The following is a 15209-nucleotide window of genomic DNA, read 5'->3' on the forward strand; positions in this document are numbered from 1 at the left end:
TCTAGTTAATTATAGTACATTCGAAAACATTCTAGTATATTCTCACTCCTTGTAGCACATTCAATGGCGGATGTTTGGTGGTCGATAGGAGGCGCAGGACCACAAAAACTCGCCAAACTGTAGAAATCCTGAACATTATAGTGGATTCCGTACGTTCCGAAGAACACTTCAGCCGGAAGACTAAAGATGCCCGAGGTCGACCCCTTTCAACTACCATATCTCCCACACCACCACAGCTACCCTCACGCGATCACCATAGTGCCTGACGGGAGACCCAAGGGTACCGTCACACACAAACACCAGCGCTCTCTGGTGGGTAGTTGTGGCTGCAAGGTGAAATATACCGACACACACAGGGCCGGATTCAGAGGTCTGGAGGCCTCGGGGCAACAGAGTAGCGGCCCCAAATTATTTTCCAAATAAAAAGAACAATTTTTTTCAGTCGAGTTTTACAATAAATAATTGATTGTGAAATCAAGTAGATTCTCTTAGTATTTAAAAAACATACATAAATATAATCGGAGACAAGAATTATATGAAATGAAATTTTAGTGTTAATGAATATTTCTGTTAATATTTAACAATAATATAATCATGTATGTACAAAGTACTGTAGGTAAAGGTAAAACAGCGAAAAAAAATATCAAAGGAAAAGATGTTTACTCGTGTTTACTTGTCGGAATTCGAAAGATTTTTTTTCCGAAGTCTCTATTGTGTTTCTCCGTTTGTGGAGGCCCCGGTTGCCCACCCCTAAATCCGGCCCTGGACACACACGTCTATATATAAATAAATATATATTATGACAATTTCTAAAAAAAAAGTATTTAAATCTCTTAGAATGTGGCACAGAAAATAGTTTGACAACTAGTTTCTAGATCATATTTATAAAAAGATTAAATGAAAAGAAAAAAAATTACTGCTACGGTTTAGTATGCAGTGATTTTTAAATGCCGCATGCTGAAGCGAACACGTTGGGGCAGGTGTGGTCTAGCAAGTTTGTGCTGGTTAGTCTCCGGCCAATCTAATCATTTCGAATCCTCGCTTTTTCAATTCCTTTAATGAGTTGTTGAAACACGAGTCAGCTTTGTCATGATGCGTTTTCAAATCGGGCAGGTGTGAAACGAGCTACGATCTACGATCAAATTTCATTTCTTGCTGTTGTTTACCGGAATGTCTGCCAGAAGTCGATTCCAATAGGTCGTTTTCCCTCGTCGCTGTTTGAGTCCTCATAGACTCTCGGTTTATCTGCCAGTTTACCTGAATCCTGACCGGAAGTATAAACTGAACGATTAACTAAACAGCATTTTTAGCCACAGGTCTTTTTTTTCGTCTAGTTTCTCCAGTTTTTTCTTTCGGTTTATCTGTTGTTCTCTCACAAATATATTTAATGTATATTTCATTATTACACTTCATGATATTATGGGTGTAAAAAGTCGCGCAGTTGTTTGTAGTAATTATTAATTGCGTGACCTTTTTTGCATTTCCTAATATATCTGTTTAAATTTTCGACAGAACAACACATGCAAGGGAGGTATCGTGTTGTAATGTCAGAAATAGCCATAAGAAAAAAGTTTTGATGATAAAATGAAAACAAAAAATCAAAATGACGTGTGGGACCCGAGCATTTACGTTCAACGTTAGTAAACTCAATAGGTACCGATGTATGTACAAATATATCCTTATTTTTTTACGGGGTGTTTGGATAGTATTTGTGACTGCTGTTATTCCGCCAAGTTTGAGGTGAAAATCTTTTTACAGTGCGGCTGGAATGCTCCACGTTTGTAACAAACGTGCGCTGGGCAGCTGAGAAAGTCTGGAGGAGCGGTCTTCTGTGTGGTAAGAGGGAAAGAATAAAAAAGAAAATGGATGTGGGGGGAGGGGTTTGTGTGTTTGTTCCTCTCATAATCTCATCGCTACTCCTTCCACGTTCGCAGCGGCCCGCGCGGTGAGAGACGACGAGCATTGTGACGTCGGAAGGAATTTAGAGATTTAGTAAAATGGGGAACACATATAGCATATGACGACACGCATCAGGAGCTGGGACTGCGTTGACCTAAAAAAAAATAATAATAATAATAATCACGTAATCAAATTCGGGATATACTTCCGAAACGTACAAATACTTCCTTGATGAGTTTTCTTACAATGAGTGAGTTCGAAACTACGTTTCCGCTATAAAGTGCGTGTGTACGTATTTATGCACAGACATTTGTGTGTGTGTGTGTATGTATATGTCACACTAACTGCGTTATTCGTTCTCAAAGCATTCTGCCACCCTCAGCTACACACACACACCAACGTACATACACACATACATACATATATATAATTCTATCGTTGTGAAAATAACTGATATATTCTCAGTATCATCGCTATGTAGATGCATGTAAAGATAAAATATTTTACATTGTCCTCGTCATATATATTAATAATTGAAACTAAATAATGACATAACAATTTTTTTTTCCAAATAAAAACGTTAAACACAGGCAATATATTAATACCTACTGCCCCCCCCCCCCCCCAAAAAAAATGAAAAAGTTTCTGCTCGGTATTTTTATATATTTAAACGCACGTTATTATCTTTAAAGCTAACATTTTTTTACATGAATCTGAATATGGCTGCAGTTTCATCACGAAAATAAAAAGAGTTTAAAAGAAAATATAAATACATATTAATGATCTAAAAGCCCTTTATTAGATTATACCCCTTCAAAGTTGGGAGCTAACCATTGGTAGGCGTATATTGAATAAGGGACAGAGAATATATATATATATATATATATATATATATATATATATATATATATAATCGGTCGAATTCAGACACACATATGTGTATTATATATTTGCGAAAGAAAGTTAAGCTACTTAATAAGTGTGCACGTTCAGCCGTGTTTTAAGTACACATGAAATAAGGAATGACTTGAAACACGTATTTGCACGCTTTGAGAGAGTAGTTCACTTCCTGAACAATGCATGCGCACCTAGCTCTCTGCTGACGTCACGGGGAGCCGAGAGCGCGCCAATCACAAGGTTAATGCCCTTCATGATGGAGGGGCCGCGCCACGCGAAATGACTACCCCCCCCCCCCCCCCCCAATTCCTTCCCCCAAAATTCCTCCCAGTCACTCCCGCCCTCCCGAACAGTTCCGCACGACCATTAAGGGTAATGAATTAGTGACGGGCGGGAGGTTGCTTGTGAGTGTGTGTGTGTGTGTGTATATATGTGTGTGTCGCACAAAGCACCCTCCCCCTCCCCTTCCCCCCTCCACCCATCGCAGCGCGGGCAGCAATCGTGTTACGGCGCCGTCGCTGGTGTGACGTCACAGTCCGCATCGTCGTTCGGAACAATGCCGCGTGATTAATTATGTGTGTTTGATGGGCGTGATGAGTTGCTTGTGTGAAGGGGGGGGGGGGAGGGGTCCGTTTTACTCGACGCGTAAGGCAGATGTTCATTATTTCGTGATTCTGTTATTATCAATCACTCTACGCGGTTTGCTGACGCTTGCAAGTTAACGTGATTGTAAAGCACAACGGAAGAAAAAAAAAATCACGTTTATTTTTTTTTTAACCCAAGGTTCGGTCTCACAAGATTATTATTGATTATTTTCAAATTCTTGACATTACTGTTTAGTAAGGGATTTTCCTTTAAAATTCTTCCGATATAGTTCGCTTGCATTTTTGGTTGGGTCATCAGATAGAGGAATAGGAATAGCGAGGATTTTAGTAAAATGACAAATAATGTTCATATAGTTTGTTTTTTTAATACATGATATATTCGAACACCGTTTTCAATTTTGACACACACACCTGAGGAAATTTAACAGTTGTAACTATTTTTAAATGAATAAGAAATTGGGGGTTCAAATTATAAATATTCAAGAAAAATCATGAACCTGGCATATTTCTGTGATCTCAGTTTTTTTTATTTGCAGGCTATGTTAAGTCAGATACATAAATAGTATGTAAAATCGTTGTTCAAGGTATAAAATTCTTGCAAATATTCGTTCTAAATTTTTTTTATATTTTATTTACCGGAAGGGTAGTTTTTCCAAAAAGTCCACTTGATCGTAGCTGAAATGAAAGGTGGGTGAGGTTAGGACCAAAGATTAGGGAAATATGCAGATGGAGCATAAGGCGCGTTTCTGGACGAGGGGGGGTGAAGCCAAAAGAGGAAGGGGATTACAGTGTACTACACGTACCAATATGGCGGCATATACACACAAATACCACTAATATTTTGATCTAATTTTCTTCCGAACAGCTTAACTACAGTCGTTAGTAAAAGCAGGCTAGATAATCAGGAGATAAAAATGGGGGGAAAAAAACGGCTTCATGTCTGACGGCTACTGCTTTTATATCTGTAGCCTTTCCTAACATCTGGTTAGGTCAGCGACTTTTAAAGTGCTCCGAGATGGCGAAAATGTATTATGAACTCTCGCCAAATGGTGTCCCTCCCGCACCCCCCACCCCCTTCCTTGACGATAGCGAAGTTGACGATTGAACGGCGAACTTGGGGAGTGTTCGGCACCTGTCGGGCGGGTGGCTAACGGCGCAGAGCTCTCTGTAGCTGGACGGGGGAAGAGCCGGCTGCGCAGTAATTTACCCGCGCGTCGATCTAAGCGCTGCAGCAGCGGACGTCGAACCCAGACGCGCGCCCCGCGGCGCCAGACGTGCGAGCAGGCGGAGTGCTTGAACTCTGCGCGCCGGTCGCGATTATTGCTCTTCATCAGCTTCACGTGCTCGTGCTTGTTTGTTTGCTTGTTTCTGTTTAGTTCAAGTCTCGCAACCACTTCAGTTTGATGGAGTTTCATAAACTTGTTCAGTTCTGATGGCAAGTAAATTTATTTGATACACACACACACATTTCGCCATTTTGAATTTCGGTCATTATCTTGAAAATCCGTCGTTATTATTATAATCATCATTCGATAAAAAAAAATTAAAGAATTTTTTTAAATTTATAAATAAAATTTACTTGATTTAATTTTAATAAAACATTTATAAAAAAACTGATTCCACCATTTCGGGTTGTGTCTGCCATCTTTAGGTTCAATTATTAGTATCGAAAAAATTGTAAAAAAAAAAACAAAACATTATTTTGTATTGAAGTGGAACTTTTTTACAGCAGGTGCCAGAAGTCATGAAACTTTAAAATCCAGCATACTGTCACCTACTTGCATTTATTTGTTTTACGCATCACTTCAGATTAGAGCTGCACATTAAAAAAAAAAGACTTGGCAATTTAAATAACGATGAATGTCTGGACTTTTTTTTTGCAAATAGTAGATATATTTCTTAATATGTTCTGTTTTGCTTATTGTATGTAAAATAAGTCCGTGATATTTTATTTATTTATTCATTCATTAACCAAGTTGCAGACAACAGACATAATCCAAAATAGACTGGTACCATATAAATATTAAAAACAAAATAAATAAATACAGAAGGAGAACGAGAAGGAAAACAAACGTGAAAAGCAGCAGCGGGTATCTAAGGTATCATCCAAAACAAATTGAAAAATTAATACATTTAAAATAAAATTCAATAATAAAGGGAAAAAAAATTACTACTAAAATAAAATTTGGTGCACAAAGACAGATGTACGATGAAATTTATATTTGTAGTACCCATACTTAAATCATATCATCTGTAGATACAATTTGAAAACTTAATGTCAAATTATAATTTTTTAAACAATAGGCAACTCGGGCTTCTCTAAGGGTTGATAGAGCAGGGCTCAGCTGGATGTCAGAGAAACTTCCCTTTACTCGCTTAGTGGAGAAGCCATCTATACGCCTTCCCTGAGCTCTTCATCAGCCAGCCAGGCTGTCTTCATTTATCTGAGACAAATAAAAGAAAACCCACATTCGAATAATTTAATTCATAATTTATTAGGAGTGGTTTATTGTCATAATAATCTAAGAACTAAGAAAGCTTTGCAGTATATATTTGGCAGGATGGTTCAGTTTTATATTTAGAGGGACTGGGAAAGAAACATATTTACTATGTTACCAGTATGCTGGTTTAAAAAACTTTTACAGTAATCTTTACATTGCCGAGTAATGTAAATATTTAACAGCTGTTAGAGGCAGAGGTGGTATGCATAGTGCTGTAAAAAAACAATCAAAGAAATAGCATAGTCTGTTTATTTGTAGATATGTTAAATACATTGTATGAGAATGCGCGTTAATGAATAAGAGTTAAGACATGTTTGCATCAAGTTTGTGGTGTCATGCTGAATTTGTCACGTGTGTCGTTGTGGCATTCGGTATGTCTCACGAAACTTGCCTCGAATTTGACAGTTTTTCAAAAATATGCACCAGTGGTCTTAGTTTCCTTCCATCACTGTTGTTCTTTCAGCAGTGTTTTGTAAATTACTTAAGCTGGTTTATCATTGTTCTTAAACAAGCATCGTCTGATGATTTGCGAGACATTTGGGAAGTTGATACCAGTAAGCACAGGGGTCGGCAAACCGCGGCTCGCGGAACGCATGCGGCTCTGCCACAGCACAAAAAAAAAAGCCGAACAAAAATCAAACAGCCAATCACAGCGCGTGTCCTGGACCTGCGCGCTAGCGCCCTACCAACGCACTCACCTAGGTGCGTTTTTATTTTATTTATTTATTAATTCTAATAATTTAGGTTGTCTTGTTTTATCAGTAGATCCTTACTAATGACTACCCATATCTTTTACATTTACGTGTTTTTTTTCTCCCTAAGAACCCCCCAGTTTTTTGGGGGGAGGGTTGTGTTGAATTTGTGAAAAAAGTATTTTGTATTTATCTGGTCTTAAAATTGGAGAATCTGTTTACTTAGTGTTTGGCTCGCCTCACTCGAGAGTGGAGACACACCACAACGCCGAAATACCACAACGCCGAATGCCAAATTGACTACAACGCCGACAGCTAGAAAACTGATGTGTACCACAACGCCGAAATACATTAACGCCGAAAAATGTCATTGCAGGACTGCCACAAAGGTTAGGTAAGGTAAGGTTAGCACACAAATTCATTCAGTTGTTTTTCGTTTTGCTCCTGTGCACCCCCCCCCCCCCTCTCCACGCAGCAACATTTTTCGGCGTTGTGGTACACAACAGTTTTCTAGTTGTCGGCGTTGCGGTCAATTTGGCATTCGGCGTTATGGTATTCGGCGTTGTGAAATATTGGCGTTGTGGCAACGACCCCTCGAGAGTCTGCCGACCCCCTGCACCAGTACTACTTCCGAGAACTGTGTGGAATTTCGAGACAAGTTACGTGGCGCATATCACACCCGCTTCACACAGTCTACCGGCAGAGAACATGATACCCCTCTCGCCTTCTCCCGTCACATAGTCCGAGAACGCGAGGTTCGATCATGCGTGCCTGTGGCTTCTCTCTCTCTCTCTCTCTCTCTCTCTCTGACCCCCCACTTCGCCAAAACCCCGGGAGGTGGCGAGAGGTAATGACTTGTGAGAATTTCCTAGTGTGAGGGAGTAGGGATGCTAGATGGATGCGGTAGCTCACGGCGTCATTCCTGCGGTCCTCGCTACCCCGAATTAATTACTGTTCGCCGTCTTTGGGAAAAGGGGGGAGGGGGGGGGGAAATCGCCCATATCGCTTCCCCCCCCCCCTCCTCGTCAACGCCACGGGATCCTCCAATCGAAGCGGATTTCGCGGTGAAGCCAGCGCTTGGTGGCATGCCGCGCCCCGCATCTTCGGAATCCGATAACAATCGAGCAGTTAGTCGTGGAATCGATTAATTTTGGCTTTCTCAATTAGATACAATCATATTTTCATGTTATACGGGTACTGAAGCTTCTTTATTCTTGGCTGAAGAAAGAATTGAGGCGACTTAAATACAAGCGGTATCTTTATCACAGTTACCTTTTGGCGTTCTTGTTTACCAACTATGATCTGTACGTCGCGTCGTACGAATTTTGTAAACATGCAGCACTATATAATTTAAAGACTTTATTATGATCAATAGTGTTAGTGTTCAATTTGCACGTCCATACTTACCGTAAGCCATCCTCCATCTCAAGCTAGCAACACAGTTAGCAAAAGGCCTTACTATTCTTATTTACAAAGATATTTTAGTATTTTGGCTTCAATGGAGACGTGTACTTTGTTGGTAACTCGTCTATCTTGTACCAGCACATAATTATTTAGCTCACTTACCACGTACAAGCTAAAGAATGTTTTAATCCAATCCGTTTCAACTGCCACCTACAATATTGATCGATTCTATTTATTCAAGGCATAGTCATTGTAAGAAAAATCACGGGGTTGAGAATTATGTAATATATTTAGATTTGCTCAATTGTATTTGAGATGAGTGCAATGTTTCTCTGAAAATTTACCCAGGCTTCGTAATTGAAAATTAAGTTACTTAGCTAATTTACATAAATTACGGAATCGTGAACTCGTTTACCTTTAGGAGCTTATTGTGCTGTTTGCACTGTATGATATATTTGATTACAGGTGTTGGGTTAGCGGTTATTTGTAGTCATGTTTGTTTAAAGTTTGCTGACATAAGTTCTGCATTGAGAAAGCTAAAGATGAATGCAGAATAATGAGAAATGAAATCACGTATCTTAGTAGGCATGCATTATCATTTTCAAACCAGAGTTTATGAATAATTTGTGCATGTTGTGTGTGGCTCATTATCAAGCGCTATAGAAATATTTCTTCCTCAGCGTCATTTTAAACAACATTCCACGCGGCCGTGGACACTAATATCCGAGAATTACAGGCGAGCAGGAAAAAGAAAGTAAAATAGTTTGAGAAATTTACGGCATCCAAGGTGCAGTAACGTTTGGTAGAAGTCTGGAATTTTCGTTCCGACGGGTATTTTTATTTTATTTTTTATAATTCTCTTCCTTTTAATAGTCCTAGTAGATGTCAGGAATGTAGTTGTAGATAACCAACAGAAGTTTTATTTGTTTGTTAATCACGTGGTTCCTCAGGCGGGTGGGTAAGGGAAACTTTCACGAGATTACGAAGCGCGCGGCAGGACACCGTTCGTACAATGGGGCATCTGGGTACCGACACGGTACTCACAAGTTGAGGCCATGCCAAGGTTTTAAGGATCGAAACCGCGACCCTCCTGCTGCATGCGATGCTGCCGCCATCTGTGTTTTGGGCAAGTAATTTCATTGCTAATAAAGTACACAATATAGGTTCGCTTGCGTTATGATGACATCATTGCGTGCATTTTACGAATTATTTGTAACAGTGCTGACAAAAAGATTTACCACGCCAATTCCTACAGGCTACAAATGCACGTAAATACAGCAGAATTACATTTTCATATAAAACAAAACATATAATTATGGACAAAAGGATGTGCAAAGGCACGCATAGTCCTGAAACATAAGGATTGGTTGGTTAACTACGTTTGTTATTTAATCTCTAATGCACTTACTTTACCTGCCCAGGGTCACTGTAAAGAACTAACCTTCGATTGCGAAAATTTAACTGAATACATGACAAACCTTAAAAAAAACTTTGCAATGTGTTATTTTTTTTCTGTTGTATTATAGTGACTGAAGAGTTAAAAGCTGAAGCTCTATAGGCTGCGTACTTAAAGAACGTAAAATGTTTGTGGAGTTTGATTGTTGGTCATTCGACATTGACGTGTTTATTTTATCGCGGCGAACTTCTTCTCTGTCCGGCAGTTGAAGTCCCATCTCTTGCCCAAAAATGGGCGCGCGATTACACCCAGTCTTTTAGAGCCTCGATGTACTCAACCAACCGTCTGTGAAAGAGTTTCCCTAAAAATAATAAGAATGAATGATAAAAAATGGACGCAAACTCTGTTTAAACATGAAGTGTCGCTTTTTCTGACAACATTTTTTTAACAACGAACATTCAGACTTTGACAGTAAAATTTTCTTATTAAATTAATAATTTAATTATTGATAATAGGATTAGTTTGTTTGTTGCTGTGGTATGAACCTGTGTTTTTTTTCTTCTCATGACGCAGTGTTCAGCTTCAAAGTCAGAAAGTTTGTTAACCATCCGTCAAAAAAAGTGATACCGTATCTTTGAACAGGCAAACATCACTTGACGACTCATCGAAGATGGATCATGCAAGCTCTGAAGCGGAAAAACCTTGAACTTACACGTGAACTATAGTCTGTGTCACGTTGCTTATCTAAAATCTGACAGTTCCAAGCTCGAAATTCAACACCTAGTTTATGCGCTATTTGTTCAGCTTTCTGTCTTAAGATTTGGCCGTCTGTGGGCATTCCAAGTGTCCTTTGCTACATAGCCATGCCAAGAGTAAATTTTTAACTTCTTCGTATTTACTTTTTTTTTTTTTTAATCTGATGAAATATTAGTAGCCTAGAGTTGATGCCTCTTCGTCATGATTCCATTCAAAGTAGACGGCGGTATTCCAAGTTTTTTTGGACGTGACAACGATGTACGCCGGCTGCACGCACGAAAAAGTGTCCCTTTACTCTCATTGTCCCATTACGCTGTGTCCCGGTACGCTCTTTGTACGTTTGCGCCGATTTCGTCAATGTTTTGTTACGACGTTATCACATTAAACTATCGTCCGTAAACCGACTTTACAGACAACCAATTTTTTTTTTGCCATAGTCTCTCTTTGTATCAAGAAATTCACATCAACTTCCGAAATTTTGTTTTCAGTTTTTGATATATGACATCTTAGTTCTAGATATACGGTATTTGGTTGGGGGGAGGGGGGGGGGAATTTTGTGAATGCTATGGAAGTCGAGGAACGGAAATGTTCAAAAATCACGTTGCTGCCATCGGTGATAGATTGCGTGAACCAAAGTTATTAGACAAAGGAAAACTTTATAGTATTAACCGTTCAGTGAATCTGAATAATATGAGCATTATTTTAGTAAAATTCCTTGTCTAACATCATGTCCAAAGCCGGGGTTTAGTATTTTTCAAGTCTTTTTTTTTCTCTTTCATCAGAGCCGTTTCATTATAAGTATAGCTTAAAATTTTGTTCTGCGGTTTGATTGATTCGATTTGTAGCTGCTCCGGCAGCGAATTCTAGCGGCGGGTGCGGAAACTTAAGTGTGATTCGCGTTCAGAAGTGTAGTTGAAAACACTGTTTGCATGTATTGTCGCCCGCGGCATAATTTTAAAGAATTCTACGTTAATTTCCGCATCCCAGTTTAGTCTTTTAAATGTATTTGCAACATGAGAACACATGAATTTGCTCGTTACCAAGGTAAGCTGTTATACATTTCTGGCGAGTACTGAATTAAACGCCTTCTGTTATATGAGTCAACCACTACTTCCAGACGACATTATGCACTGTTTTACACAAAATTAAACTTTTTAATGCTTGATAACCTTGAAATAAGCCCTAACGAGTACCATGCGGATCGCAACCTAAATACCTTTTCTCTAAAAAAAAAAAAAAGAGGAAACATCCGGTTAAAAACAGAAACCATAGAAAGACGTGTAAATTAAAATGTTCAGCATTACGTCCATCATATAAAAGTTTTCTACTACAACTTTCAACAAACAATGAAACTGTGTTCAGTTCCACAATTTTCCGTGCCAGTTGCGTCACGTGTCATGCCAACGGGTCAACGAATGGCTGATGGTTTGCTCATTATTCGTCACAAGTTATGCCGCGTACGAGTGAAATGGTGTACAGACGGAACAGTCCAACAAAGACGGCATGAATGCAAGCAGCTAATTGGTATAAAAAAATACCACTTGCGCGTGACAAAAGGTTTTGACGGTCTTGTGCAGTTATCAAATTCTTTGATAAGGTTTGTAAATTTGTGTTTGAAAGTTTAATAAGTATGAAATTTAAAAGTTTAAAGATAAACATAATTATACATTTTTTCTCAAACACTGAACGTTATATTCGAGAAGCATCTATACACTTACACGTTTTAAAGAGGAAGGGTTAACGTAGGGATATATGGAACTGATGAGGGAATATTTATGTTTATGCGATAAGCGGAAAATTGTATTATGTAGGAAAATCTTAGGAGAGTTTTACATATTACAGAGTTCACAAGAGACGGACGACGGGTAAAAATAGTGAGCACCCTTAAGTAAAAAAAAAAACACACAACCGCGGGCGCAAATATGTAGCATTTGTAAATTTTTGAAAAGGTGGGAGGGCAGCGTAATTAAAGGCCTAAGTTTTTTTTTTTTTTTTTTTCGCGTGGAGTTAAACGACACAAGTCTACTCTGGATATGGTACTTGTATGTTGTAAACTTCCTCTCGTTTTGGACAGCCAAAATAAAATTTTATATACGTTATGTTGACCAGGTAAAGAGAGCAGAGGAGCATATGAATCGGTGACTAAAAAGCGTGGAGCATTAAATATTTCCATACACAATATAGATATTTCTTGTGGCAACTATGAAGTAAGTTCAAATTCACTACGCGGGCTAGGCCAATGTGAATGCAATAAAGCGGAAAACTTTATGATACTCTTATAGTGTGCCTTAAAACATAGTTTTTGGGGTTATTATTAAGTTTGGCGTCCACGTTTCACAGAGTTTAACGATTTTTCAAGCGCAAGCGGGGCAGGGGCCTTTTATTGGACAAGTAATGGCATATGCACGATCATTTATGGACTGTAAAACAAAAAAATAAAGACATCCAGTATCGCTGAGGAGACGCGATTGAAGCAGAGGAAGACGAGTCGAGAGAGAGAGGAGGGAGTAATGACGTGTGAGGCGACAGTCAGTTGTTAAATGAGGAGGGGAAATGGGACAACGAACCACGACGAGGGATATTCGAAAACCGAGGCACGGGAAGGAATCGCGTTGTTATGGTAAACAAACGTCAACCCGGTCAGGTGGGGCTACTTAAAGCCACAGAATTCAGTCTGAAGTCGTCAGTCGCTGTCAGTCAGTGGGGATCGATGCAACATCGCCGCCAGGACTACGAACGGTGAGTAGTGACCACGTCATAATGGTTCAAAGATGGCAGTTACGACCACGGCTATAGGCCAGTGTAGGGAAGTTCAGACTTAACGAAAACTTCTCTCTCCTCAAGAAACAGTTATAATTAAAATCACTCTTCGTTCTAAACTACTCTACAGTAACTTGGTAAATTGTTTAAGTTCAAGAAATAACTTAGAAATAATCTAAACGTATCATCTTTAGATAAGGGAGTAACATTAACAGTTAACATGTCACGTGCGAGAATGATTTAAATAAAGTTGGTAGGACTGTGCGCCACAGAGCGTACGCGATCCGAGAAACAAACGAAAATAGGTATATGTACAGAGACGGAAATGGCCGACAGCATGACCTGAATCTAACATCTTATCCCCGCTAGATTCAACTATGGTTGTTTAAACAGACGTGTCTTTGTCTTTGAATAATTAGTGTCGAAGTATAATGTTGTCCAAAGTACTGCGACTAGCCCAGTTTTGAAATGTTGATATAAAACTGCTCGTTGTTTTGAAGTTATCGATTCGTGTTTTAAGGGTTAACCTCTTTGTATGCATCAGAAAAGGGACCCACCACTCTTTGCATCGTCTATGGGTTCCATCTTTGTTGGTAGATAGAAGCATGCTTACCTATATCAGAACACTCCTGGACTAAAACCACGATGTTCGAATGTACTAATCTGAACTGTTATACTGACGAATTAATTTTCGTCAATACACGCATCCACTGTAAAAGTAGCTTTCAGGAGGTTATAAAGTACGCAAGAAATACGACGCAGCAGGGCAACACGTTTCCAACGTAAGAAAATTGCAGTAATTTATCAAGCGCGCACGTAGTAAGACGTCACCAATCCTACAACTTAAAATTGTAAAACTGTAGAAAACAAATGCATACCCCGGTATTATTTTAATAAATTAATATTTATGATGAGAATAAAAAGTAAATTGTTTATAAATTGATTTAAAAGTTTTATTTTCTTTCACTGTGTGAAAATTTAGTAAATGTTAACATGATGTATATAATAAAAGTTTTCGGATCACTTCTCTTCAAATAAGGCCGTTGAGAAAACAAGCAAAAACGCAAAATAAAAAATTTGGAAGCTGAACAATACTTAAATTGCGTTATTGCGTTTTCGCATTTGTTATACACAGGTACTATAAAATGTGGGTGACGAACATTTTGCATCTTGGGTTCTTGCAGGTTTATAACCCAGGCCCCAGAGTGGTCTACACAATCTAATCTCGATTGAGAAAAACGCTGTGGTTTCTTCTTGTAATTGCTTGACCGCAGTTGTAGAAATGATACCATATATATATATTTTTTTTGCTGTCGTTTAGTTTTTATATTACACATAGGTTTTATTCTAAAATAATGTCATCAAAATTTGAATTTTTTTTTCATTTGGTACACTGAAACATAACTTAAAAAAAAATAGAATCTTAGTGTGCTAGGCCGTAGTTTTCGCGTGGGATTCAGTCCAGCCGAGACATTATTTGTTGTAAATTCTATGCTAAAAATACTTGACCTTGATCTCTAGAACACTATTTCAGTTCGGTTTCATACGCTCGCGTTTATTTTTTTTTAAAAATTTTCTTGTCTATATACTATTTATTGCGATAACTCTAGTGCAATTTTTTTTTGTTGGGTCATAAAATTTCTAATGGGATATTTACTAAACGTTATTTTCGAGCTTATGAACACTTGCGTGACTTTGTTTTATCGCCATTATATCATTTTCAGCGAATCCGTTTTGAGAAAATCTGAAACCAAACACAAATTTGCAAAAGTGGTATCATTAAAAACTATATATATACGTGTAATATTAATTTTATTAAAAAAAAAACGGTAAATATGTATTGTACGGATTAGCGCCAAAAAAAATCGTACAAATATGAAATAACTTTCATTATATGCTATCTTACGTCCTCTTTTCAGAACCGCCTGCGGAGATAAAAAATTCCAAATACTTTTGGAGATATGGCCGTTCTTATTTTGCTATACCAGACGTGTGTAATAATTTGACCGTCGCCATTTTATATTTTGCCGTGTGCGCGTGAATGTCTAAATAACATAAATTTTCCATTAGGTAAGGTTAGTTACATTATAAATACTTCAAAATAAACAGAAATTAAAAATAATATCAATTTATTTTACATGTTGTATAGTTTTAAGTATTTATAATGTAACTGACCTGACCTAACAAAATGGGACAAAGGTAGATTAGGTCAGGTCAGCTACATTATAAATACTTTGAAACTGAACAGACATTAAAAATAATAAAATTAATTTTATTGGTTGTTTAGTTTTAAAGTATT

General features: G+C 38.2%; 1 protein-coding gene across 5 annotated transcripts in view; it reads left to right on the forward strand.

The window, feature by feature from the left end:
• Window positions 1–15209, forward strand: part of LOC134537688 (extracellular sulfatase SULF-1 homolog) — a 363580-nt gene that overhangs the window by 148832 nt on the left and 199539 nt on the right. The window lies entirely within an intron of this gene.

Source organism: Bacillus rossius, chromosome 12, assembly GCF_032445375.1.
Source record: "Bacillus rossius redtenbacheri isolate Brsri chromosome 12, Brsri_v3, whole genome shotgun sequence".
NCBI lineage: Eukaryota > Metazoa > Arthropoda > Insecta > Phasmatodea > Bacillidae > Bacillus > Bacillus rossius.